General features: G+C 52.7%; 1 long non-coding RNA gene across 5 annotated transcripts; it reads left to right on the top strand.

Moving 5' to 3' along the window:
- Nucleotides 1-5,695: 5,695 nt before the first annotated feature.
- On the top strand, nucleotides 5,696-25,576 carry LOC102164942 (uncharacterized). 5 transcript variants are annotated; one of them, XR_014809346.1, is made up of 5 exons: nucleotides 5,698-5,834; nucleotides 6,621-6,679; nucleotides 7,839-8,840; nucleotides 8,950-9,385; nucleotides 19,308-20,808. It is a non-coding gene; the product is annotated as an uncharacterized LOC102164942 (long non-coding RNA). The 5 variants fall into 5 exon arrangements; XR_014809348.1 differs by lacking the exons at nucleotides 7,839-8,840; nucleotides 8,950-9,385; nucleotides 19,308-20,808 and adding exons at nucleotides 22,828-22,990; nucleotides 23,123-25,576 and having other exon boundaries at nucleotides 5,696-5,834; XR_014809347.1 differs by lacking the exons at nucleotides 7,839-8,840; nucleotides 8,950-9,385; nucleotides 19,308-20,808 and adding exons at nucleotides 22,825-22,990; nucleotides 23,123-25,576 and having other exon boundaries at nucleotides 5,696-5,834.
- Nucleotides 25,577-26,525: the final 949 nt, after the last annotated feature.

The raw sequence follows: 26,525 nt of genomic DNA, 5'->3' as shown, positions 1-26,525 counted from the left end.
GGTTCGGTCCCTGCCCTTGCTCAGTGGGTTAACGATCCGGCGTTGCCGTGAGCTGTGGTGTATGTTGCAGATGCGGCTCGGATCAGGCATTGCTGTGGCTGTGGTGTAGGCCAGCAGCTACAGCTTTGATTAGACCCCTAGCCTGGGAACCTCCATATGCCACAGGTGAGGCCCTCAAAAGACAAAAGACAAAAAAAAAAAAAATTAAATTAAAAAAGGTGGTATGGGAATTCCCATCGTGGCTCAGCAGAAATGAATCTGACTAGCATCTGTGAGGACACAGGTTCAATCTCTGGCCTTGCTCAGTGGGTTAAGGATCCAGCGTTACTGTAGCTGTGGTGTAGGCCAGCATCTATAGCTCTGATTCAACCCCTAGCCTGTGAACCTCCACATGCCATGGGTGTGGCCCTAAAAAGACAAAAAAAAAAAAAAGTGGTATGTCCACGCAATGGAATATTATTTGGGCACAAAAAAGGAATGAAGCACTGACAAACACTACCACATGGATGAATCTTGAAAATATGATGCCAAGTCAAAGAAACTACATATTCTATGATTCCATTTATACAAACTGCCCAGAATGGGAAACTCTAAAGAGACAAAAAGTAGAGGAGTGATTGCTTGGGGCTGGGGAGGATATGGAAATAAACGGATAAATAGTAAGGGGGTGAATCATAGCTAAACAGTATTTTTTTGTGTGGTGCCCACAGACTGTGGGATTTCTGGGCCAAGGATCAAACTTGAGCCACAACAGTGACAGTGCCAGATCCTTAACCTGCTGAGGCAGCAGGGAACTCCTGAGGTTTCTTTTTGAGGTGATGAAAATGTTCTAAAATTGACTGTCATGATGATAAGGCGTATCTGTGACTATACTAAAACCCACTGAATCACATGCTATAGATGGCTCAATTGTATGGTATATGAATTATATCTCAATACAGCTGTTTTTGTGTGTGTTTGTGTTTGTGGGGTTTTTGTTTGCTTTTTGTTTTTGGCCTTTTAGGGTTGCACTCCCAGCTTATGGAGGTTCCCAGGCTAGGGGTCACATTGGAGCTACAGCTGTCTGCCTACACCACAGCCACAGCCACGCAGGATCCGAGCCGCATCTGCGAGCTACACCACAGTTCACGGCAACACTGGATCTTTAACCCACTGAGTGAGGCCAGGAATCGATCCCGCAACCTCATGGTTCCTAGTCGGATTTGTTTCAGCTGCGCCGCAAGGGGAACTCCGAGTTTGTATGTTGTAAAGAATCAGCTGGAACAGTCACCGACTGGGAAGGATTTTTATGATAAGTGTTTAAGTGAAAAAAGAAAGTTCCAGAGGGTTATGGGTTGAATTGTGCCCCTGTTCCCCCCCACCCCACATCCATACCTTTGAGTCCCTCAGAATAAGACCTTGGAAATAAGGTTGTTGCAGATGTACTTGGTTAAGATGTCACACTGGAGTAGCACGGACCCCTATGCAATACGACCGGAGTCCTTACAACGTAAAACAGGGACCTGTGGACATGGACATGCGCAGAAGGAGGATGTCAGGTGAAGGGCGGACCTACGCTGTTACAAGCCAAGGCACTACCGGAAGCTAAGAGACCTAAGACACACCCTTCCTGCACCTGCAAAGGGTCCGAGGCCCTGCAGACACCTCCATCTCAGACTTCTGGCAAGATCAGATTATGAGGAGACAGCAGTGTTCTGCCGTTTAAGCCACCGAGTGTGCGGTACTCTGTTACTGCAGCCCTAGGGAACCAGTACCCAGAGCCACAACAGAAATAGAGATTAATTTGTATTAACTCACTGTGTTAACATTGGTTATCTTATGGGATTGGCCTGAAGTAGCAGAAGCTGTAGGGCTTTTAAATATGCATTTACTGTCTGCCATGTTATAAGGAATATGTAGTAAATTTCTTTTGGCCTTTTTTTTTTTTTTTGCTTTTTACAGCCGCACCTGCACCACATGGAAGTTCCCAATCTAGGGTCGAATCAGAGCTGTCACCGGCAGCCTACACCACAACCACAGCAACACTGGATCCAAGCCACATCTGTGACCTATGCCGCAGCTTGCAGCAACGCCAGATCCTTAACCCACTGAGCAAGGCCAGGGATTGAACCCGCATCCTCAGGCAGGGAGACAACATCAGGTCCTTAACCCACTGAGCCACAATGGGAACTCCGTATATGTACTGTTTTTTCTCTTTCTTTTCTTTGTTGTTCATTTTAAAAACTTTTTTTTTTTTTTTTTTTTTAACAAGAGGCCTGAGCTGCAGGGTTTGGAGGTTGTCTTTTTTCTTTTCTCTCCCTGTGGTTAGACATTTTAACTGTCTTCTGAAAGGTCCCCCTTCCCAGCTCCTAAATTTCCTATCCAAACAGAGTCTCTGAAGCAGTCTGGAAAATTCTACAGCCCACTGGGTGAAAACGAGGCAGCGATGCAGCTCCTGCTCTTCTGGCCTGTGACGAAGACTTGGTGAGGATGGTGACGGCGATGGGGGAGGAGGACTGACGCCTGTTCGAAGTTCCAGTTTGCACCTTTCCTTCCCCATCCAGCCTTGTTTAATGCTCCAAGGCACTGTCTCCCATTTACAGATTTGGAAGCTGAGGCTCAGTGAGGTCACGTGACTTGGGTCAGGCGGGCCCACGGTTGGTGAGGGCTGGAGCCAGGATCTGAGCCTGGATCAGCCCAGCTCCAAGCCCCCTTTCCTTCTGAATCACAAACACCTCGGAGGCTGGGGTGGGACAGTGCTCCTGGACACCCTGCCCCACCCCCAACCCTGCCCCATATGTTGGGGGGGGGGGCTCGTAGCTCACCTGGCAGGAAGCTCCTGTGGTTCCAAATAGCCCTGAATTGGGAAAAAAACAAAAAAACCCCAGACCATCACCACGCTGTCTCTGCAGCTTTCCAGCAGCCCCAGTTGATTTGCTGTGATGTGGGGGTCTGCATTATTCAAGCCCATGGAATATTCAGGCTGCTGGGCAGAGGAACTGAGCCTGTCGGGGCTGGCGGAGCTGTTCTCTCATAAAAGGCCCCCGTGGGCTGGGGCGCTGCAGGGCTCTGGGAGGCGGCCTGCGCCTTGATGCCTGGACCGGTGCGCTGTCCCAGCCCGACCCAGGCGGAGGCGCCGGCTGCCTCTGCCACCTGATGGATGTCCTCATTTGGGGGGAATGTATTATTGAGCACCCAGGCGCTTTCCAACCAGACTCCTGGACGCAGCAGCTCAGCTGTGCCCCGGCTGGTGGGGGAGCCCCACAGAATCCACTTCAAGGGGAGATGGCTCAGTGTGCCAGGCCTCTGCAAACCGTTCAGGCTGGTGGACCCTCTTCCCTCAGTCCCTGCAGGGAGCTGACCTCCAGCAGAAAAACCTGGAACTCAGGACACTCTGGTTTCAGCACTGTGTCAGGCAAGGGACTGCACATGTGCCAGACCGTCAGGTTGAAAACCCTGTGTTTGATCAGGGCCCCTCTCCCCAAGATTGCCGTTCTCTTGCTCTCTGTCTTCCCTGCTGGACCAGAGTTTCCCTACACCTGCTCTCATGACAGGCCTTCCTGTGCACTGGATCCCAGCCCAGCTAATGACTGTTCTAATCTTTATTTATGTATTTACTTTTTTGTCTTTTTAGGGCCGCACCCACGACATATGGAAGTTCCCAGGCTAGGGATTGAATCAGAGATGTAGCCACCAGCCTACACCACAGCACAGCAATGCCAGATTTGAGCTGCGTCTGTGACCTATACCACAGCTCAAGGCAACGCCGGATCCTTAACCTACTGAGCAAGGCCAGGGGTCTAACCTGCATCCTCATGGTGAGTAGTCAGACTCCACTGTGATAGCTTATCAAAGGGGCAGGGAGGGGCGTGCCCCTCTGCTAGTTTCCCAGGTACCAATGAGGCAATCGGACAGCAGTTCCGCCTATAACTGGTAATCTCTCCTGCCTCCCTGGGAGCCAAGCCTGCTGCCAGGTTTGACACACAAGGTGGGGTGTCACTCCAGGACCTGGCTTCAGACATGTAAGCTTCCCCATTCATTAAACCATTGATGTCTCTGTTGCCGACTCTTTCATTGGTCTTGAGGGTGGGGTGTAGCCCAACACTCTGGTTCTCTGTGATGGTTCTGCTCCTGTGAGGTCAGTGTGAAAGGGGTGCCTGAGGTCGAGTACGAGAACCCACGTTTCCAGCATCAGGCTCGTCCTTCCTGAGTCTTTGCCAGCTTGAGCCTCTTGGCTGTGGATCGAGTGTCAAAATGCCATCGTGTCCAGTTCTGGAATCCCAGAGCCATTGGCTCTAGAGTCCCGGCAGGCAGTTCTGGAACCTTGGAGATGGTTTCCTGAACCTCAGAGTTGGTGGTCCTAGAACCCAGGGTGGGGGTGGGGGTTCTGGAGCCTGCTGCTCGCCAGTTTGGAAACCTGAGTGCCTTCCCAGTCACACCGTGCAGGGCTCACCAGGACTCTCCTGAGCTGAGCCTGCTCTGGCCTTGCCGTTTATGAAAACATGGTTATGGAGCTGGAGTGAAGGCAGGTGCCTGGGGTTTGCCCTTAAAGGTACACTTATGGAAGAAATCCTGGAAAGTTTTGGAACTTCTGACATAGCACATGAGAGAACCCCCTACAGGTGCTCAAAACGCCCCTCCTCAGCTGGGCTGTGACTGAGCTGTAAGCCACCATCAATAATAAAACCCGAAGAAGGAACCCCCTTTACCCGCTGTCCAGGAAATCGGAGCCCAGAGAAATGCTTCTCTCCAGCCCCTAGGGGCTCAGATTCCTCTAGAGCAGGGCTGAGGAGCCAGGGCAGAGCGGCAGCTCTGACAGGCCCCCTCAGGGAGCTTTTCCCTTTTCCCACATCTGTCCAGCTGCCAGCAAGTGGCGCCCAGCCTGGCTGCGCAGACCCAGACCCCCATACATTATGCACTTCACTCCCATTTCTAGACAGAGGCGCTGGAGAAATTACAGCTTCCATTAACTTACATTGCACAGGCGGTCCAGCTGTTTCTCCCGCTTTGGCCCTTCCTGGGCTGGAAGGGACAGGCTTGGCCATGAGAGGGCCGGAAACGCTCAGCTACCCTGGGCCTTAATGCACTCGATTGTAACTTCTTGGCAGAGAGGAGCCTTCCGTCCACAGCAGGAATGGTGCTGGTGTCCTGCTAGCTGGCCTGAAGCTTGAAAAGTTCGATGGAGAGGAAACGGTCGTGGAGGGGCCAGACTACGCGTCGCAGGTGCTGTGTGTACGCTGTGTATATGAGGGGCTAGGGGCTTCAGGCCTCCTTCCAGGGGGGGGTCGCCTTCCCCTCCCCCCTCTCCCCTCCACTCGTGCCCTTGAGATCCTGTGCATGTGGCAGCCGGACTGACGGATCTCTCCCGGATGTTGCAGAGACTGGCCAGGAACCAGTCCCTACAACAGGGCCAGTGCGGGACTCCACTCGACCCGCTTTGCCGATGAGAGAGGAAGTGATTAGTCCAAGATGACCATGTCATTAGGGGCGGCACAGCCAAGGTGACCAAAATCTCTCGGTTGCGGGACTGCGGAGCCGGCACCATCAGCATAGCTGATTGGACCAGGGCTTGGGGGAGGAGCCAAAGACTAACAGGCCCGCGGGGGCCGCCGAGTGCTCTGTCCAATAGGAATGCTCCATCCTGGAGTGTGGGAACCTGAGCCAATCAGAGCCGCTCGGGGGCTCTATAAATGCTCAGGGCCTGCCGGCGCCGCCTGCACGCTCCTTCTTGAATGCACGCTGTTCTTGTGTATCTGGCCTGCTGTGGGTGGACGCTACTCCCCGCCTTCCCTAGCAGCTCACCCGCCCTGCCAGTGCCCTGGAACTGAACTCCCAGGTGGTGCCAACGGTCCCAGGTAAGAACTTGGAGGACCCTGGACCAGGCCTTCAGAGGCCTGCGCAGCGGCAGCCGGCTGGGTATAGGCTTTAAGCGATGTCAGCACTAGCGAATTCCAGAATCCCTGACACACTGCTAAAGTGATATATAGAAAGGCTCTGTGATATTGATCTGCATCAATATTTATAAAAGAGCTGTTTCTGTGTGAAGGGTCTACTGGCCTTTAACGATATTCATTCTTAGGTCTAGGGATATGGGAGCTGAAGGCCTGGAAGACCCAAACTGCCCACTTTGCAGGCTGGAAAGCCCAGGCTCAGCCCCTGCCCAGTCTTGTGCCACAGTTTTCTTTGCATCTGAAGGATGCCTGTGGTCTTTCTGTTGGCCTGCTCGATTTGCTGTGAGTGGCAATGACAGCACCTTTATTGTGCTAGACACCTTATGTGAACTCTTGTGAATACCGAAAGCCCTAAAGCTAAGCTTGCTGTCTTTAGAAGGATGGGGAAACTGACACCCGTAGAGTGTTAGGGTACGGGTTAGGGTTAGGGTACGGGTTAGATCATATCTCTGGAAAATGCTGCTTCTGCAACTCAGCTTGATTTCAAAGCCCCGCTCTTGGCTGTCTGTTTGGTCTTTGAGTTGAGTCTTGAGCGCTAAGGGTAGAAATCATTGGTTTACTCCCCTGTGTACTCCTTTGTTCATTTAGCACGCTCACCTCACAGTTCCAGTATTTTCCTTTCTAGGCTTCAAGATCTGTCATTTTCTTGTTTTTTGACTTGCTTTCTTGTTTGTTTGCATCTTCCCCTAGGACAGGAGCTCTGAGAAGGCAGCACGGGTGCATGTTTTATCCCCTTCAGCATCCTCAAGGTAAGGCACAGCGCCGGTCCTCGGGAAATGTTGCCTGCATGTTGAACGCATTATAGGAAATTGTATCGAGACGTTGAGACTTGTTGAGTTGTTGAATGAATGTGCAAGGGATCAAGGCTGGATGGATGCCCAAATGAATGGATGAGCTGGTCAGGTCCTCTCTCTGAGGCTCGTGTTCTCCGCTGTGAAGTGAAGATAGTAGCGTCAATAGCTCCCATCTACCTGCCGTGGAGAGGATTAGATAACACATGTGTGGTAGTCATTAGGGCTGGGCACAGCTTTTCCAGATCCTCCTTTGGGGACCCATTAGGAAGGCAGGTCTCTGCCTCCTTGAAGTTGGGTGTGGCCAAGTGACTTATTTGGCTAATGAAATGCAAGTGTAAGTAATGCGTCCCAGCCAAGAGAAAACTCTTAAGAGCCAGTGATAGATGGAAAGGTTCACTGGAGTTCCCCTTGTGGCTCAGTGGGTTAAGAACCAACATAGTATCTGAGGGTGCCGGTTCGATCCCTGGCCTTGCTCAGTGGATTAAGGATCTGGTGTTGCTGCGACTGCAGTGTAGGTCACAGATGTGGTTTGGATCTGGGGTTGCTGTGGCTGTGGCGTTGGCCGGAGGCTACAGATCTGATTTAAACCCTAGACTGGGAACTTCCACACGCCACAGGCGCGGCCTTAAAAAGAAAAAGAAAGAACGAATGAGAAAAAGAGAAAGAAAGAAAGATTGCTTCACTATCTCCCCCCCTCCATGCGAGCGCATATCCAAGAGGACCCTCTGGTGTGCAGTGTGATTGAGCTGTAAATGTCGTGGTTAAGCCGCGGAGAGTTTGGGCTGTTACTGCAGCAGGACCCAGCCCATCCTGACTAATGGGGTGTGTGCACACAGGGCACAGTAGGAGTTCCGTAAAAGGTGGCCGGTCAGATGCTTCTGCTCACTGACCTTCTCGTTCCTGGATGCTGGGGACACTGTCTTGGGACAATGGAGACATTTTTCTCCAGCTCCTTCCCAGTTGGCTCTGCCACAGGGAAGCAGAGAAACCCAGACATGAAGTCACCGCTTGTTTTCGCGAGAGAGCAAGAAAAAAGCCGTTGCAGTATTGTGTTTGCCTTATTAAGGCTCATTTTCTCATTACAATTTTCCCTCCTAATTGCTAATTTTTCCAGCATCTCCAAGAGCCATTCTACTTCCGCCCTGTTCCTTCCCCCACTCCAAGAGCTGGTGCTTCGAGAAACTGCTGCAGATGGGCAAAGGAGAAACACACATGCTTGTTTTTAATTTACTTGAAATCCTCTTTTCTTGGTGCTACTGGGCCGGGCAGCTGCCAGGCATTCCTGGCCGGGTGGCTGGGGATTCAGCCCTGAGGACTGACTGCCTCTCGTGTGGGGAGGGGCTGGTCCAGGTCACGGCTCCAGGCCCTTCCTGAGGGCCTGATGTTTTAGTGGCAGGGTGGCCCTCTCATGGCCAAAGCCTCTGAGTCCCTGGATTCCATCCTTGGGCTGCAGGCCTCCCTGAGCACCCACCACTGTGCTGGAGCTGCTCCTCCATGCCCAAGGGCATCCACTGTCCCCTCAATGGGAGGGAGCAGGGGTGCCCCCTTTGCAGACCGGGAGACAGACTCAGAGAGCTGAGGGGCTTAAAAGCAGCGGTACAGCAGGCATCTCCCCAGGACAACTGTTTGCTGATCCAGGGGCTCCTTCCTCACGCCAGGCCCACCCAGATCAGCGAGATGCTGGTTGCAAGTGACAGAAACCTTTCCTGGGTCCCTCCTGCGCTGGCTCTCAGTCTGATATCAAGCTGCTCACCGGCCACAAGACCTCGGTCAGTCCTGTGCCTCCTCGGGGACTTGGCCTCCACCTTCTGACTGGGGCGATGGGACCAGGCGGTGTCTATGGATCTGCTCTTTGGACTCCAGGCACAACATGGTCTCGAGCCTCCTGATCCGCAAGGCAGGGAGGATGGAGACTGAGCTGATGAAAGAAGGAGAATCACCCGAGAGTCCTGCAGTAGAGCAGCTTGAACTCGCCGTGCTGGCCCCGCCCTTGGTGGACTCTGTGAGCCTGGGGAGGCTAGTCCCCCTCCCTGAAGCTCAGCTTCAAGATCTGGGAAAGGAAAGTAATAATCCCTACCTCGCTGATGGGAGCGCAGACATAAGTGGAACGCTACTAGCCTAGGCTCTCGTTGCTACGGCTGTTTATCGTCTTCATCCTGTCCTCGTTGTTGTTGTTTGGGAGGGTCTTTTTTTCGGCTGTGCCCCAGGCATGCAGAAGTTCCCAGGCCAGGGATCAAACCCCAGCCACAGCCGTGACAATGCCAGGTCCTTAACCCACCAGGCCACCAGGGAACTCCTGTCACAGAACACTGAGTAGAGGTCCCTGTGCTCTATAGCAAGCCCCACTGGCCATCCTTTTCCATCCATCCCCATCCCCCCAAACCAGCCCCCCCCCACCTTTCCCCTTTGGTATGGGGCATCTTTGGTGTTACAGAAACTTCTATCAGACACAGTTGCAAGGCTACTTAGTCTTTATGTGGCAAAGTGAGGACCAAGAGCCCTGGTTTTCTAGAGTTCCCCTTGTGGCTCCAGGGGTTAAGACCCGATGCTGCCTCTGTGAGGATGTGGGTTCAATCCCCGGCCTCACTCAGTGGGTTAAGGATCCAGTGTTGCCGTAAGCTGTGGTGTAGGTCACAGACAGGGCTCGGATCCCGCATTGCTGTGGCTGTGGTGTAGACCGGCGGCTACAGCTCTGATTTGACCCGTAGCCTGGGAACTTCCAGGTGCTGCAGGTGTGGCCGGAAACAGGAAAGGCGCCCTGGTTTTCTAGTCCACAGCTCATTCCGGGGCCCCCTGGGGGTGGCATTTGGAGTGTGTGGATGGGTTTGGGGGGAGCCCTCAGAAGTCTCTGGGTCTGGATCTTGGGGTGGGGGTGTGCACCTTGCTGGGGGTGGGCAGGCAGGAGTGAGACTCAGGAATGGTCTTTCATCTTTCTCTAACAAGGGCAGTCTCTGCTTCCTGTTTTGCATAAAACTAGTACATCTCTTCCACCAACTCTAATGCAAGTGGGGTGGTGGTGTGCCATTTTTCTAATGAAAAGTGTCGGGGCTGTCTGGGCCCTGCCCTTGGATGGCGCTCCCCTTTCCCGGAGTCCCTCACGCCTGGTGCTCGGGGATCCTCCTCAGCTGGGTTAAAGAGAAGGTGGCTCTGAGCGCTGTGCCCGCTCCTGGCGTGGGCTGTGCTCTGCAGAGCTGTCCCACCGTCTCCTGAGGCTGTAGGGCCACTGCTACCAGACGGGGAAGGCCTGCGCCCTGCTTCCCAGGCCAGACCTGGGCCAGAGGCTTGGGCTCAGCCCTTCATCCCACAGGCGCCCAAGGCCCAGGGGACCCGCGGCCCCCGTTGCTCCATCACAGAGTCAGGCTGGGGCCAGGGCCCTTCCAGCTCTCAGCTGCCTTTTCCACTTTCCCATCCTGGGAACCGGGGAGCCCTGATTTAGGCCTTTCCAGCCATCCTTAGGGAAGAAGCCTCAGCCACCTGGGCCCTCGGGACAGGGTGGTGCTCTGTCACCCTCCCTAGAGCGGAGACCAGGCGTGATTTTTAGTGGCACTCCCTGTCTGTATACAGCGAGGATTGTGGAGTTTGAGGAAGGCTTTCGACTGCTTAAAACAAGCAACTTTGAAAGCCACTGGTCTTATCCACTGGCCCTGTGTTTTGTTTGGCCCTTGGTGGTCCAGGGAACAACAGGGTCAGGTCCAAAGCCAGGGTGACTGGTGGGGGAGCTGGCTTGAATGCCCTGGTCATAGCTTTATTTAAAAAAAAATTTTTTGGCCACACCCTCCACACGTGGAAGTTCCCCAGGGACAAGGATTGAACCTGAGCCACCACAGCTGCAGTGACAAGGACAGATCCTTAACCCACTGCACAACAAGGGAAATTGCCCTTTATATCCACAGAAAGGTATTTTTGGGGGGCAGGTGAGCTCACCTTCCTTCCTGAACTTCCACTTAATTTCATATCCCCGCCCCTTGCCCTGGAGGGCCCCCTGGAGAGATGGAACTTGGGAGACTGAGCCCCAGCAGGGGGTGCGGGGTGGTGGTGGTAGGGTGTGGAGGGGGGCTTTGGAAATGCAGTGTCTGGAGGGGTAACCCTGCGAAACTGTTACCTGCCCAGACCCCATCCTGCTTCTTCTCCTATGCCCTCCCAGCAGCTGTGGGGCCCCTGTTAACACCCAGACAGGACTGAATCACCCCCTGGAGGCAGGGAGCTGGGTGGGGTGTATGCAGAGAACAGCCGCCTCCCCATCAAGGGCGATAGGGGTGGCAAATAGATTTTACCCCCACACCACCTACAGTTAAGAGCATTAATCCTTAAGAAGGCCTCTGAAGCCTGTCCTACCTCACGGGGGGAGTGGGGGGGGGACACGGGGGCAATGTTTGCGTGAGTGAGAGGTGTCTGCCAGGGTCCTGAGAGGGAAGAGCAGCCTGTGTGCGGTGTGTGTGCCTGTTCTCGTGATCCCCAACTGTGGACGTGTATCCCTTAGCCTGGCGCTTAGGCCTTTCATGATCTGACCCTGCCCCCTTGCTTAGCGTATTTTCTCACTGTTGGACCATGTGCATAGCGCGCGCCTGTCTATGCCACCTCCGTGCCATTGCTCACGCTGGTCCTTCTGCACGGAAGCCCCCCCATCCTCCTGTCTCACTTCTAGTGCCACCTCCTTCCAGAAAGCTTCCACATGCCCCGGCAGAATTGGCCTCTCCCTTCTTGTGGGCACTGCTTTTTATCTCAGCCCTCCCATGACCCTTTGTGGTTCCACTTACTCTTATTGTCAATAATGCATGTTCTCTCCCCTGTCCAGCTGGGAGGGATGAATAGGGCATTTAGGTTGCAGTCACAGCCATCACGATTCTGCAGAAAAAGAGGTCCACAGCAGGTGAACAGCTGAATTGTGGGAAGGGTGAGCCCAGAGAATGCCAGGCCCCCGAGGGTTTCTCTCCATCTCTCATCTCTGCCTCTCCTCATGGGCCACTGCCTCCTCTCTCTCCCAACCCCCTTCTCCAAAGGGCCACCCCATGTAAGGCCCCTCCCCTTCCCCCTCACCAGAAAAACCTCAGGGAGGGGCTCTAATTGGCCTGTCGGGGTCAGCTGCTCCCCCTGGACCACTTGGCTGTGGCCAGTAGATGGGGTGCATGGCCGGGGGTGGGGGGAGGGATGGAGATGCGGTCGGGGGCTGCCCACCCCTCCTTATCCTCTATACCGCGTGGTTGTGCCCAGTGCAGGCCAAGAGCACAGGGTGCAGGGGAGGGAGGCAGCAGGTGGGGTGAGGGGGTGGGTGAGGCCAGCCTCCTTGGGGGGTGGAGGGTGGGGGATGGTTTTGGAGAGCCTGCTAGGAGCCAGGGATTGCTGGGTGCTTCTGTCTGTATAGCCTCTTCAACCTTCACAGTACTCCTTCTGTGGGAGGGAGGGTTCTCTCTTCACTGAACTCATGCAGGTAATGACAGGCCAAGAATGCTCCGTGTCTCCCCAGGAGGCACCGTGACTTCCCTCCTTTACAGATCGGGACGGGGTACAAAGTCATGGAACGACTTCTCCCAGGCACACAGGCTGGGGGCCGAGCCTGGCTTCACACGAGCACCATTTTATCGATTGATCTGTCCCCACCTGCAGCATGTGGACGCTCTCAGGCCGGGGGCTGAATCCGAGCTGCAGCTGGAGCCTACACCACAGCCACAGCGACCCCAGATCTGAGTCCCATCTGTGACCTGCGCTGCAGCTTGTGGCAACACCAGATCCTTAACCAACTGAGTGAGGCCAGGGATCAAACCCACATAGTTGGGTTTTTCATGTGCTGAGCCACAACGGGACCTCCCCAGACCGGCACCATCTGATGCCCTGGCCCTTGCCTCTTAAGACAAAGGAACCAAGACTTTTTTTTTTTTTTTTTTAATTTTTTAAACCCTGCGTCTCCACGATCTTTCAAAAACCTTGAGGGGGTTGGGGCGCTGGGAAGGTGGGATGGATTCTTTTCCAAACATGGGGTCACCCTGGAGCTCTCACCTTCTAATTCTTGTTTCTCCTGCCCTGGAGTTTTCTCTGCCTCCGTATGTTAAAAAGAAAGAAAACAATTTAACGACAACAACACACACCAAAAAAACTTAGATCATGTAGAAAAAAAAAAAAAACAACACAAAAAAGTCTGACTTATGTGAAATTTAATTTAATTTATTTTTATACCAGCAGCTGTCAGTTCAAAGAACAACAACAAAGTAGCCATCTGTGCTTAATTTCATCAATCCGCTGCCGATGGTCACGTGAGCGTGGCTTTTGGACTGAGGCGGAGCACGTGGCCCAGGCTCAGCGCCCCCCCCCCCCCCACGCCCAGGGCCGTCCATCCAGGGGGGTCTGGAGGCTCTTGCATGCAGAGAAGGTCACGGCGCCTGGGCACTCAGGCAGAGCTCATCACCCCTGGGCAAACCCAGCAGTGTCTTCCCTAGACCAACCCCCCTGACTTTTCACGTTGTTTTTGCCAGTGGCGAATGGGCCTTTCCGCCCTGCTGAACAGATGGGGAAACTGAGTCTCGGAGGGGGTTCTGGCGCAGGGTCCCACGGCTGATAAACAGACCCAAACCCCGGCTTATTACACAGCCCAACACCTGTCCTCACTAGCCGGCTCGCTTTCTGAGCTTGAAGCTACTGCAAAACTTCCGAGGGGGCTAGGCGATCCAGGAGAGTGGGGGCCTGGGGCGGTGGGGGGGGCCCTCTCCCATCCCCGAGCCCCCTGCCTGCAGGGAGGAGCGTGATGGTAAGGGACCAGCTGTCCTCTCTGCGTGCCTCCTTCTCCCGAGGGTGCTGTGTTCACTCCTCAGGGCTCTGTGAGGACGTGGGCGCTGTCACCCTTCCCTGGGCACAGTCCAGAGCTGAAGCCTTGGTCCCCATGTGGCAGACTTGCCTGAGGTCATAGAAGGAATGAGTGGTGGAGACGGCACATGGTGTAAATCCAAACCACAAGAAAATCTGTCCAGGAGTTCCCATTGTGGCTCAGCGGGTTAAGAACCTGACACAGTCTCTGTGAGCATGCAGGTTTGATCCCTGGCCTCACTCAGTGAGTTAAGGATCTGGCATTGCCACAAGCTGCAGCGTAGGTTGCAAACATGGCTTGGATCCTGGGTGGCTGTGGCTGTGGCCAGCAGCTGCAGCTCTGATTTGACCCCTAGCCTGGGAACTCTCATATGCTGCAAGTGTGGGTGTAAAAAGGAAAAAAAAAAAAAGTCTGTCTAGAACAAGTCCAAGCCACACGGCCAAACCTGAGGACCTCACAGCAGGTGGGCCTTTGGGGACCAGCTGGGCCTCCTTCCTCTGCAGCCTGAGAACCAAGGCTGGAGGGAGGCAGGGACCTGCCCTGGGTTGCATGGGATCAGCTGCAGAGCCACTTGGGATGTTGCAGCCTCAGGCTTCATCTGCACTGCAAAATCGGCTGTCACCTGCCAAGGGGGACTGCCCTCCCGCAAGTGGGCTGCATCAGAAGGGCTTGGCCCAGCCCCATTTCTCTGTGATTCAAGGGCCAAACCCTGGGATTGAACCAGCCCCCTCCAGTGGCAGAGTCAGGGTGTAATCTGGTACAGGCCTCTCCCCTCCCCCGAAAAAAGACCCAAACCCCCAAAGCAAAATCAGAAGAAATCCCAGTAGGGATTCCTGGGCAAATCACAGCTTTATTTACTGCTGAATTAAGAGAAGTAAGAGTGAGTAAGTCAGAATCATTAAAATATAGATCAAAAAAGTCACATTTTTCGATTTGCCATATTAAAGAGAAGCGGGGGAAACACGCCAATTGGCTTGTCATCCGCTCATTAAATAACAGATGGTGGCTGAGTCACCGCTCCCAGCAGTCAGGACGCTGCTGTCTGCCGGCTTTGTCGCTGGGGCCCAGCCACTCAGGACTGAGGGGGCCTGTGGGGGGCAGAGGAGGAGGAAGCCCACCTCCTTCTGCCTCCTCCGCCTCCTTCATCCAGCCCTATTCCAACTCCCCCAACCCCCGGCCTCTAGAAAAGCCCATCTATTCCTTGTCAACAACGGTATGAGCATTTCCTTGAGGGAGACAGGAAATGGGCTAGAATGTGGTACCCAAGTTGGGGTTTATGGGAGAGGATGCCCAGGGGCTGTAGAGAACCAGCTTGAGAAGAGGGAATCAGGCCTCACATAGAACTTGGGCTGGGGGTTCTTTCTAAGGATCACTTGGGCAGCTACCCGCAGACTCTCTGCTGCCCCAGAATTCTGTGTCTCCCCACTTGGAACCTGCTCCTCCTACCAATGCCTTGCCTCTGGGGGCCTCCTTCCTTCCCTCCTCCATGTTCCTCCATCCTTCCCTTCCTGGAGCCCCCACCACATAGACCCAAGGGAGGAACAGAGACCTTTCCTTTTGAGACATTTCTGGCCCATAGACAGGCATTTCCAGGTCCTCTCCCTGACCAGCTGGCTCTCATCGTTGCTTTTGGGGACTTAGTGCAGACCCCACTTCTGTCAGTGTCTCCTCGTGTGAGCAATGTGATTCAGATCCTGTCTGCACAGAGCTCTTGATGGGCCGAGGAGAGCAGCAGTGTCCTGGAGGGTGGGAGAGGGGACTCTGAGGGGCTAGAGACTTTTAATGAAGTCCTTTTCAAGGAGCTCTTTGGGCCAGTTGGCATTTTGATAGGGATTGCCTTGAACCCATAGACAGCTTTGGGTCGTACTGGACATTTTAACAATATTAATTCTTCCAATCCGTGAACACAGGATGTCTTTCCACTTGTTCGTGCCTTGTTCGATTTCTTTTATCAAAGTCTTGTAGTTTTCATTGGGCAGATCTTTCATGTCTTTGGTTAAATTTACTCCTGACTCTTTTATTGTTTTTGATGCCATGGTGATTGGGATAGGTTTTAAGATTTCCTTTTCAGATGTTTTGTGGTGAGGGTATAGAAGTGGAACTGATTTCTGTATGATGATTTTATAGCCTGCAGCTTTACTGCATTTGTAATTTGGTTCTAACAGTTTTTGTTCTTGTCGCTATTGAGTCTTCAGTATTTCTATAATGCTGTATCGTCTGCCAGTAACGACAATTTTACTTATTCTTACCTAATTTCTTTTTCTTACCTAATTGCTCTGGCTAGGACTTCTAGTGCCATGTTGAGTAGTAGTGGTGAGAGTGGGCAGCCTTGTCTTATTCCTGATCTTAGAGGAAAAGCTTTCAACCTTTCACTGTTGAGTATGATGTTAGCTATACACTTATCATATGTGGCCTCATTATATACATATATGTACATTCTCTACCCAGTTTGTTGAGGGGTTTTGATCATGAAAGCATGTTATATTTTGGTGAATTTTTTTTCTGCATCTATTAAGGTGATCACATGATTTTTATCTTTCATTGTATAAATGTGCTGTATCACATTGATTTGTGTATGTTGAACCATCCTTGCATCTCAGGGAAAATCCCACTTGGTCTTGGTGTAGGATCCTTCTGGTGTGTTGTTGAGAACTTGGGCCAGTGGGGATTCCCTGCTCACACTCCTTGATCTCTTAGGGGTGTCATAGGCTCAGTTTGTGAGCCTCAGAGTCCAGGCCCCAGAAGCTATTTTTGCAGGACTTGAGACTTGGCTGTGACTGATGGTAAAAGTTATAACTCTGGACTGTATCACATTCAGAAGGAAATAATGAGCAATGCTGAGTGTCTGAAACACCCAGGTGCCTCTTACCTACTGTCGCAGGTACCTTGGGCACCAGTCCAGCTTAAAAGAGAGAACTTGGGTTTGGGAGTCCATGTGGGTTTTAATTGAGCAGACATTCATTATTTAAGCTCTTTAGAAAAATGATTCATTTGGTCCTCAGTCCTAACACCAAAGCTTGAGTGGAAATGTGCTGTGTTGGTTCCAGCAGTGGGAACTGGGAAAATTCCTTCCTTCTTGGCCCCTCGGGCTCCCCTCCCAGTCTCCCCCCCAACACTTCCTCCCCCTCCCCTCCCCCCCGCCCTGCACACAGCAGGAGCAGTCCCTAAAGCCCAGGTTGTGGTGAGGACTCAACAGTGTGGGAAGGGCCTGGCCCAGGGAGCGGACAGTAGCTACACTGGGTTTTCAGGTCGCAAGGGCACCAGAAGAGGGGTGTTCAGAATGTCTGGGTCATCCAGGCTCCCTCTGGGGGCCCAGCTTTGGGACACCTGGAGCCAGATGTTGCAGCTTGTCCGGGGCGGCAGCTCTGCCCGCCTCGGAGGTGTGTGTCTGGCACCGCCTGGCATCAATTGGTAATGGGCTGTCACACTCGCCACCCCCATCCCACTGGAGAGTTCTCGGCCGACCTGCCACACCAGGCTGCCTGCCCCGACCTCAACAGGCTCTTGTCTGCAGGATAAATTATGAAATTCTTTGCATTTTTTGGGCAGCGCCATCTGGTCTTCTAGATCCACGGCCCCTGATGAATGGGTGTCGAGGTCCTTTTCCTGTCTCCCCTCGCCGGCTCGTTCTTTCCACCTGTTTGAAATCAATATTCTCCGGTGTAAATCGTGGCCCGTCTGCCACACTGCGCCCAGCCCGCTCTCCCCGCAGACGGGGCTGGCGGCCTCCCGCCCTGCTGGCTCCGTCTGTGAAATGATTTCCGGGATCTCCGCTGGCAGCCCGCTGGGCCCAGCCTTCTCATCACCTCGACGTCCCCCGACACCTGCCATTCAGCACATCCCCAAACTCATCCTCTCGCCCAGATCTGCTCCCCTCGGCTTTCTGATCTCTTTGAAGGTCCCCACCACCCACTCCATGCCCAACAAGGAAACCTACAGACCTACAACCCCGTTGGGAAATTTCGGAGTTACATCCTAAAATGATCTGGAAGCTTCCCTCTTGTTTCCTGCTTGTCGGTGAATTCCCGACCTCCAGCCTCCCTGAGCCATCCTCCCCGGTCACAGGAGGAGCCTGTGATCCCCGTCTAATGATCTTGATCCTCTTCTGGTTCCCCGACGTCTTAAAGACGAAGCCTGGGCCCCTGGGCGTTGCCTGCGAAGGCCCCTTGCTCAGGGCCAGCTGCCCCTCTGCCACGTCCTCAAGTCGCTCCTCTTCCTCCTACTCCCCGCGAAGAAAGCTCCTTTCACCCTCTGGTGGCCCAGAGACCTCAGTGACTCTTAAAACCTCAGCCCCTTCCAGGCTTAATCAGCACTCCTGTGCCTTGTAGATACTTCTGGTGGTTTCCTTGTCACCTGTCTGCAGAGGGCAGGTGTTCACTTGAGAATGTGCCCTTGCTTCAGCATGAAGTCGGGGGTGGAAGGGACCTTCCCGCGTCCCCTGCACCTCACTGGCACCCGGGAACTAGCTCTCACAACAGGACCCGGAGGGCAATGGTGTGTCTCGCCTCCAGCAAGGCCTCCCCTCCTCTTTGTTGTCCCTTCGGGGGCTTGATGCCCACAGCGCACGGTGTCCCGAGCCACCTGTACATAGAAGATGTTGGAGCCACACGGTGGCAGGAGTCCGGGGGTCTGAATTCAAACTTAGAGGGGAGCTGCCCCTGGACCAGAAATCAATGTGTGGCCACAGCTAACATGACCCACTGGCCGCCTTCTTTTATAAATAAGGTTTTCTTGAAGCATACGCCCACTCACCTCGTCTGGGGCTGCTGTCCTGCTGCGTGCAGAGTAGTTGTAACAGACCAAGGACCTGCAGAGCCCGGAAGAATTGCTCCCTGGCCATGTGCAGAAAGCATGTACCAGCCTCTGTGGTACACGCTGTGCCTGACTCCCCAGGAGTCCAGTTCTTCTACTGAAGCGTCAGCACCATGTGGGGCAAAAATGCCCATTCCGTGGATGAACTGATGGCCCTCTGATGGCCATTGTCGTTTTCTGCTGGCTCGTTGTTGGCGAGTCGGCGAGTGAGAATGTAAACTTCCCCCGCCCAGATTTTAGCCATCAGACTATCAGACAGTGCAAGTGAGGCCTGGCTCCATAAGCCTGCCCCCCAGGTGGGGAAAGGTGACAGTGCCCCGGGAGAACCTCCTCCCAGCTCCATCTTGCACTTTCTGAGAAACCAGCAGCATCTTTATTTATTTTTATTTTTAGGGCTGCGTCTGTGGCATATAGAAGTTGCTGGGCTAGGGGTTGAATTGGAGCTACCGCTGCCGGCCTGCACCACGGCCACAGCCATGCCAGATCCGAGCCTGCAGAATCTTGCCTGCTCCTGGCCATCAGGGTCCCAGCACACGGGCCCTGTGGGGGGGGGGGGGCAGCAGATGGGGTGCCCAGCAGATGTGGGGTGACCTGCAGAAGCAGAGGGAGTCTTTGGGGCCTCCTGATGCAGGCAGGGGGATGTAGGTGGTAGAAGAGCCAGAACCAAAGGGGAAATGTGGCCCCACCCAGTGACTGGCCCACAGCTATTCTTCTTGGACATAAGTCCGCCTGAGATCCCTCTAGAGGGAGTCCCCCAGGTACCTGTGCTGGTGTGTGTGTGTGCGTGCATGCGTGCGCAGTGGGGTGACTTCACGGGGGTCTGTGGCCTTCTTTAGTAGGTAGGGGTAGGAAACAGTTTGGTTTTTTTGTTTTTGTTTTTTTCTGTTTTGTTTTTTTAGGGCCGCCCCTGTGGCGTACAGAAGTTCCCAGGCTAGGAATCGGAGCTACAGCTGCTGGCCTACACCCCGGCCACAGCAATTCGGGATCTGAGCCGTAGCCTCTACCTACACCACAGCTCACGGCAACGCCGGATCCTTAACCCACTGAGCAAGGCCAGGGATGGAACCCAAATCCTCATGGATACTAGTCGGGTTCTTAACCCACTGCACCACAACAGGAACTCCCACATTTGTTCATTAAATGAATATATCGTGGCTGTCACCAGCCTTCCCAGTCTTGAGGGAGGTGTCTTGGGGGGCAGTGATAATGAAGCTGGGGCTCCTGCTCTCCTGATCCCAGGGTTCACTAGGGAGTTAGGCCACACGGACAAGGGCCAGTGGTTCCCTTTTGGCTTAACCTGCCCCTACCCCCCACCAGGAACCCCCTATTTTGGAAAAAAAATGTCTACTGAACCCTGTACAATTTTAAGGTAATATTTGATTTGCTCTCGGGCTTTTCACCAGAGGTTCCTAAAACTGCCATGGGTGCCGGTGTAGCCAGTTTGACGAAGGGCCCTGAAGGAAACATCACGTGCTGTTTTAGTTCGTTCACGAGGCTGGAATGTGGGTTACATTGAGTTTTCATTCCTACCCTTGGAATAGGGAATAATTGCCTGGTCCCACAATGACCTTTGGTGGGGGGCGGGCCTTGGCCTTGCCAGCCAGTCTGATGTGTGAGGCCTCTGCGCACAGGGCTGAGCTCCTGGGGTGGGGGTGGGGGTGGAGCAGAAGGAGGGGGGTGGGGGGGAGCCACAGTCAGGGTGGGAGTTGAAAGGGTGAAAGGAAAGAATGAGGGGATCCGTGTTTCAGAGATTTCCTAAAACAGGTTTTTCCTTTTAGGAACGAAGCCATCCAGATCCAAGTCCATTTTCTAAGTGTCACTCCCTGTCCCTGATTGTGTACCTTTGGGGACTTCTGTCCAACTGTGCCACCGGGTTCCTCTGGCCTGGTCTCTTGGAGCCTCCCTAAGGCTGGGCCCCTTTCTTAAACCTTATGATTATTACTTTTTTTGGCCACGCCTGCAGCATGTGGAAGCTCCCAGGCGGGGGTTGGAAGAAACCTGCATCATGGTAGTGACAACTCTGACTCCTTAACCCGCTGAGCCACCAGGGAACTCCCCGTCCAGTTCCGTCTAATGACCCGTGATCCTCCATCAGCCTTCCTGGAACTCCATCAGGATTTCTGGGAGCCCTGCGGGTGTTATCCAGAGCGTTGCACACAACTCCATCTAGTTCCATGTGGCAATTCCACATGTTTGAAAGCCTGGCAAAATTCCCAAAGTCTTTTTTTTTTTTTTTTTTTCTTTATAGCCCTAGAGGACAGCCCTCAGGGGCTAATAAAAACATGCTGCTTGGATAAGGTGATGGGCGGATGGCCTAGGATTCACGCCTTTCCATCTAACTTAAATGGTTTACAGTTCAAGCAGGCCAAGATGGACACGTAAATGAACCGAAGTCAGGATACGCAAGACGGATGCCTCCTCTGGGAACATTTATTCATCAGCGCAGCACTTAGAGTCAAATAAAAGGCAAACGTCATAACAGTGTGCGCAGTCCTAAATACTCAGATACAGGCACGCCCCTCCCTCTGCCCCCCCAGGATGGGAGATGGGGCGGGGCGGGTCCGCCAGCACCCAGCTCCGTGCAGGCTTTGGCGTCTGAGCACGTGGGAGTCCAGTGCCGGCCCTGTCCACCTCCTAGGGTGTTCGAGGCTCAGGGGCGCTAGGACCTGTTCTCAGAAGAGATGGCACACGAGCATGGGAGCCTTTGGGCTCTGCCAGGGCACCAGCCTCCCGTGGAGCGCCCAGGAGCAGAGGCCAGAGGAAGGGGCTCAGCCAAGATCCCCAGACCGGCGTCATGCCTCTCGATCCTCCATCCAAGTAACTAAAAGCACGAATTTAAAGATGCCCACCTGTGCGTGGCACTTCGTGTCTGACAGCTGGGGACCTGTTATGCCTCAGTCCTAACAATAATCCTCTGAGGTGGAGGCAGGGATTCTCCTTTTCTTTTTTTCTTTTTTGTCTGTCCCGCAGCCTATGGAGTTCTGGGGCCGGGGATCAGATCTGAGCCACAGTGGGGACCTGCACCGCAGCTGTGGCAACACTGGATCCTTGAATCCACTGTGCTGGGTCAGGGAGTGAACCCACGACCCTCATTGCTGCTGTTGGATTCTTTTTGTTTTGCTTTGTTTTCTTTTTTAGGGCCACCCCTGCGGTATATGGACGTTTCCAGGCTAGGGGTCAAATCAGAGCTGTAGCCACTGGCCTACGCCACGGCCACAGCAACGTGGGATCCTTACTCCACTGAGTGAGGCCAGGGATTGAACCTGCATCCTCATGGGTGCTAGTCAGATTCATTTCCACTGAGCCATGACGGGAACTCCCTGCAGTGGGATTCTTAACCCGCTGTGCCCCCGAGGGAACTCCTCCTTTTCATGGTGCTGATAAAGAGAGGGAGGCCCAGAGGAACAGTGGCAACTTGGAGGTTGAAATTTACAGACATGCAGATGCCTGCATGGTTTCCTCCCGTCTCTCTCCGTCTTTTCCCTCCTCCCCTTCCCTGCCCCATCCTGTCTGCCCTGGTAGCTTAGGTCTGTCTCCACGACCTCCCTGCCGAGAGCAGAACTCGCTGAGCTGTGATGCCGCTTGGAGCTCAGTTAGTCCGGAGGCCCTGTGTCGAGGATGAGGGCCCAGAGTCTCAGGGACGTTGTTGGGGCCAGGAGTCCTCCAGGTGACCAGGGTCAGGTCTGTGGGGCCAGGGCAGTGTCCTTCCCATCAATGCACATGTCCAGCTGCATCTCTGGGCCCTCGGAGCAAACATGGGAGACTTGGGGACACCTGGCTTGACACTTGCTCAGGACTGGTTCCTTTGTCCCTTGGTCACACGTGGTCCCACTTGATCATGCCCTCCCTGCTCGGGAGGCCGGGGGCCAGCTTTGCATCTCTGCAGATTTCCATATTTGTGAAATTCTGAGCCGGGCTCCAGGCGGCGGGACAAGCCTCATGGTTGGACAGTCATCAGGGAGCCCCTTGATGGGCTCCGCTTCCTTGGGGGCTGGCCTATGGGTCTTGGGAAAGAATAGCTTATACCATATGCCAGGTTGAATGGCAGCCAGTTAATTTCCCCACCTTTGTGGCCCCCGGGCACGTTGCTCAGGGTTACCTCCCTCTTGGGGTCCCCCCTGACCACAGATGCCATCCTGGGCCTTCTTGATCAAGTCCTTCCCTCTGTGGCCTCATTCCTCATCTGTGTGTGTGTGTGTACAGTGGTGTGCGCGTCTGTGCGTGCCCGAGACCTGTGCGTGCCCTTCTAGGCTCCATACTGGCTGGCTGTGTACCGAGGATGAAAGTGCTGTGCCGGGGAGTCACACACAGCACCCCTCCTCCCCATCACAGCCTTCTGCTCTTAGACCTGAAGACTCCCCGGCAAGAAAGGAGCTCAGGTCCCGGGAACACTGAGACCAGCGTCCATATTTCCGTGGGCAACTCATTCTTTCTCTTTCGGCATTTGGGATACAAAATTGACACGTGGCTCTTTTATTAATTACAAATTAAGCAGACTCAGAGCTCACGTGCGACCTTGCTAGCCTGCTTCCGTCATGATCCAAGAACTCCAGACACAGACTCGGCAAAAGCTTTGGTTCCTATGTCACCACTGAATCGGACTCAGACAATCCTCCTTAAGGCTGGGAGTCTTTGTCACAGCCACCTGGGACTCTCAGGTATGGCTTTTTAGATGCTCCTTTTTTTGTGCCAGATTGGCTGGTCAGACCATGTTCTAGAGATGCCCCTGCCCCCGAAACCCAAGTCACATGGTAAGATCTCTTGTTTATTACCCTGCTTTCTCTTTTCAGGTGTCCTTGGCATCTTCTACCAGCTGACCTCACATGGGGCCCTCTGAGTGCCTTGATTTTTAGCTCACACATCGCTATTGACCCCAAAGACTGTTTCCTAGCTTCCCTTGTAGCTAAGTAAATAATTTATGCCCAATGGCGTATAAACAGTCGTGGCCTGCGGGACTTCCAGGAATTCATCCTAAAAAGCTAGGAGCATGCCCTTCTTTGATCCTTCCTCTGTCCCGCTCTCTGGAACAAGGATGTGATGGCTGGAGCCCTAGCAGCCACCTTAGATAATGAGGGTCCCACTTTTGTGATGGTGGAGCAGTACGCTAGAAAGAACTGAGATGCTTGACGGCCCTGTGTGGCTCATATCTGTTCTGTATTTCCTGCTTCTGGATCTCTTGAATGTGAAAGAGAAAGAAATTTCTCTTGTGTTTGAGTCACTGTTATTTTGGGTTTTCAGTCACATGTGGTTGAACACGATTCTCGCTGATACACCAAGCGAGCTTGAATTCTAAACCGAGAGGAACTCTGAGGGTATTTGTGGACCTCACATGTTCCCTTCCCTGTGGCAGTGATAGAGCCTGTCTTCTGTAAGGGGACACACAGATCCTTGTGTACCTTGCTTAAGAACAAGAGACAATAGCGACAATCTGTTAATCCCATCTGTTTTCCATAAGAGAGGAAAATGGTTACTTGGTGATGAGGGAAATTTGCAGGCCGGGTGGAGGGATTTTCCCTGACTGTCCCATAACAGGGATGTGGGGGCTGCAGGGAGGCAAAGAAGAGACACTCGGGGGGCCCATCACAAGGGATTTATTATCCAGCCCTGCCAGAGGTTGTCATTTTCAAAGTGCATTTGTTCACTAGAATCTCATTATCTCCTGCTCCTCTTCCTCCTACCAAATAAAACGACAGCATCACTCCTCTCACTTCCTAGGTGGTAAACTCGAGGTTCAAAGGGTTATGAATGGTTAAGCAGATCTGGCTTCAATTTGTTATATTTTCACTTAGTGGAGGAAGAGCAATCTAGCAACCACCCATCCTAGACTTCCCAGAAAAGTTCCAAGTCCATTAAAAAAAAAATTTTTTTTTCCTCCCAAGCATATTTGTCTCAGGAAGCTCATACACACCAAGTTTTGGTTTGGCAAGTATCTTGGTCTTTGGGAAAACACTTTAAAAATTATCCTCCAAAGTAGCAAGTCTTTCTGGGAAGGATGGAGAAAGTGCTGGGCAGTGCAGAGGAAGTCAGAGAAGCCTTCCTGGAGGAGGTGGTCTTTGGTCAAGGCATAGAAATAAGGCAGAATGACAGAGGAATCCTCTCTGGGGATAGTTAGGACTCCAGAGAGGAGGCGATGGTGAGAAGATGGTCATGGAATGGAAGAACATTCTGGAAGAGGGAGACACATGTGAAATGCAAAGATCCAGGGGCTCCGGGGGAAGCACCAGGGAGCTGGGCTGCGTGCGATGCACCTGCTGTGAGTGTTTGGGGAGCAAAGTGGCTGAGACCGTGTAGGAGTCCCCATGAGAGATGGGGCAGGGGCATGAGGAAGAGGGAGGCTGAGATGGGCTGAAGAGACAGCAAGGTGACCGACTGGGCAGGACAGAGTCTCCCCACTGGTCAGATGTGGGCAGGCATAAGGGAGGGGAGACGGGGGCTTCCAGGTCTCCACCTTAGTCCCCAGTGGATGCTGAGGAACCCCACACGAAATGACAGATGCCTTTCTTCGCAACAGTGAGGTGTGTGATCAGCACACACAGATGAGTAATTAATATCGTGCCCCCATCCCCATAGGTACACTTGAAGTATTTCTTTAAAATTAATTGCACGAGCTCAATTGTTAGTTTTTTGAGAAAACGTACTATTTTCCACAGTGGTTGCACCAGTTTACACTCCCACCGATAGTATACGAGTGCTCCCTCTTCTCCACATCCTCATTAACATTTGTTATTTGTGTACCTTTTTTTTTTTTTTTTTGGCCACACCTGATGTACGTGGAAGTTCCTGGGCCAGGGATCAAACCCTCGAGGGTTTGAGACACAGCATTGACAGCGCGGGGTCCTTAACCCACAGGGACCACCTGTAATCTGTGTTCTTTTTGGTGATCGCCATTCTGCCCGGTGTGATACCTCATCGTGGTGTTGATTTGCGTTTCCCTGATGATTAGTGATGTGGAGCAAACGTGCTCATTGGCCACCTGCATTTCTCTTTTGGAAAGATGTCTATTCGGTTCTTCGCAGGTGGGGTTTTTTTGATGTTGAGTTGTATGAGCTGTTTATATATGTTGGCTATCAATCCCTTACCAGTCATTTAATTTGCAAATATTCTCTCCCATTCAGTAGTCTGCCTTTTCATTTTGTTGATGAGCAAAAGCTTGTAAGTTTAATACCATATGACCAGCAATTCCACTCCCAGATATATATCTGAAAAAAATGTAATAAACTAGTTCAAAAAGATACATGCACCCCAATATTCATAGAAGCCTTATTTATAAGTGCCAAGACATGGAAACAACCGAAATGTCCATCAACAGATGAATGGATAAAGAAGATGAGGTACAGATATGTAATGGAATATTACTTAGGCATAAAAAAGAATGGAAATGTTGCCATTTGCAGCAACATAGATGGACTTGAAGGGCATTATGCTAAGTGAAATCAGACAAAGATAAATGCTATATGATCCCACCTATATGTGGAATCTAAAAAATATATAGGAGTTCCCATAGTGGTTCCATGGTTAAGGAATCTGGCAGGCTTCCATGAGGATGCAGGTTCAATCCCTGCCCTTGCTCAGTGGGTTAAGGAACCGGTGTTGCCATGAGTTATGGTGTAGGTCGCACAGACACGGCTTGGATCCCCTGTTGCTGTGGCTGTGATGTAGGCTGGCAGCTACAGCTTTGATTCAACCCCTAGCTTGGGAACCTCCATATGCTGTGCGTGTGGCCCTAAAAAGACAAAAGACAAAAAAATAAAATGAAGTAAAAAATACAACAAAGTCATGAATATAACATAAAAGAAGCAGACTCACAGATACAGAGAACACACTAGTGGTTACCAATGAGGGAACAAAAAAGCGGGGGGGGGGGTAGGAGGACACACTATTGGGTATAAGATAGGCTCAAGGATGTATTGTGCAACTCAATGCGTATAACTAATAATTTGTAATAACTGTAAATGGAAAGTAACCTTTAAAGATCGTAGAAAAATAAAAAAACAAAAACGTAATTAAAGGGAGTTCCCACTGTGGCACAGTGGGTTAAGGACCTGGCATTGCCACAGCTGTAGCATAGGTTGCAGCTGTGGCTTGGACTTGATCCCTGGCCCAGGAACTTCCATGTGCTGCAGGTGTGGCCAAAAAATTTTTTTTAAAATTAAGTGTAACCCTCCTGCACTGTTGGTTGGAATGTAAATTGGT

The sequence above is a fragment of the Sus scrofa genome, chromosome 7 (genome assembly GCF_054392235.1).
Source record: "Sus scrofa isolate SSC_HxYL_T2T_F1_AM1 chromosome 7, Sscrofa_HxYL_maternal_Yorkshire_Landrace_v2.0, whole genome shotgun sequence".
In the NCBI taxonomy this organism is placed as follows: Eukaryota; Metazoa; Chordata; class Mammalia; order Artiodactyla; family Suidae; genus Sus; species Sus scrofa.
This window is presented reverse-complemented; position numbering and strand designations above follow the sequence as displayed.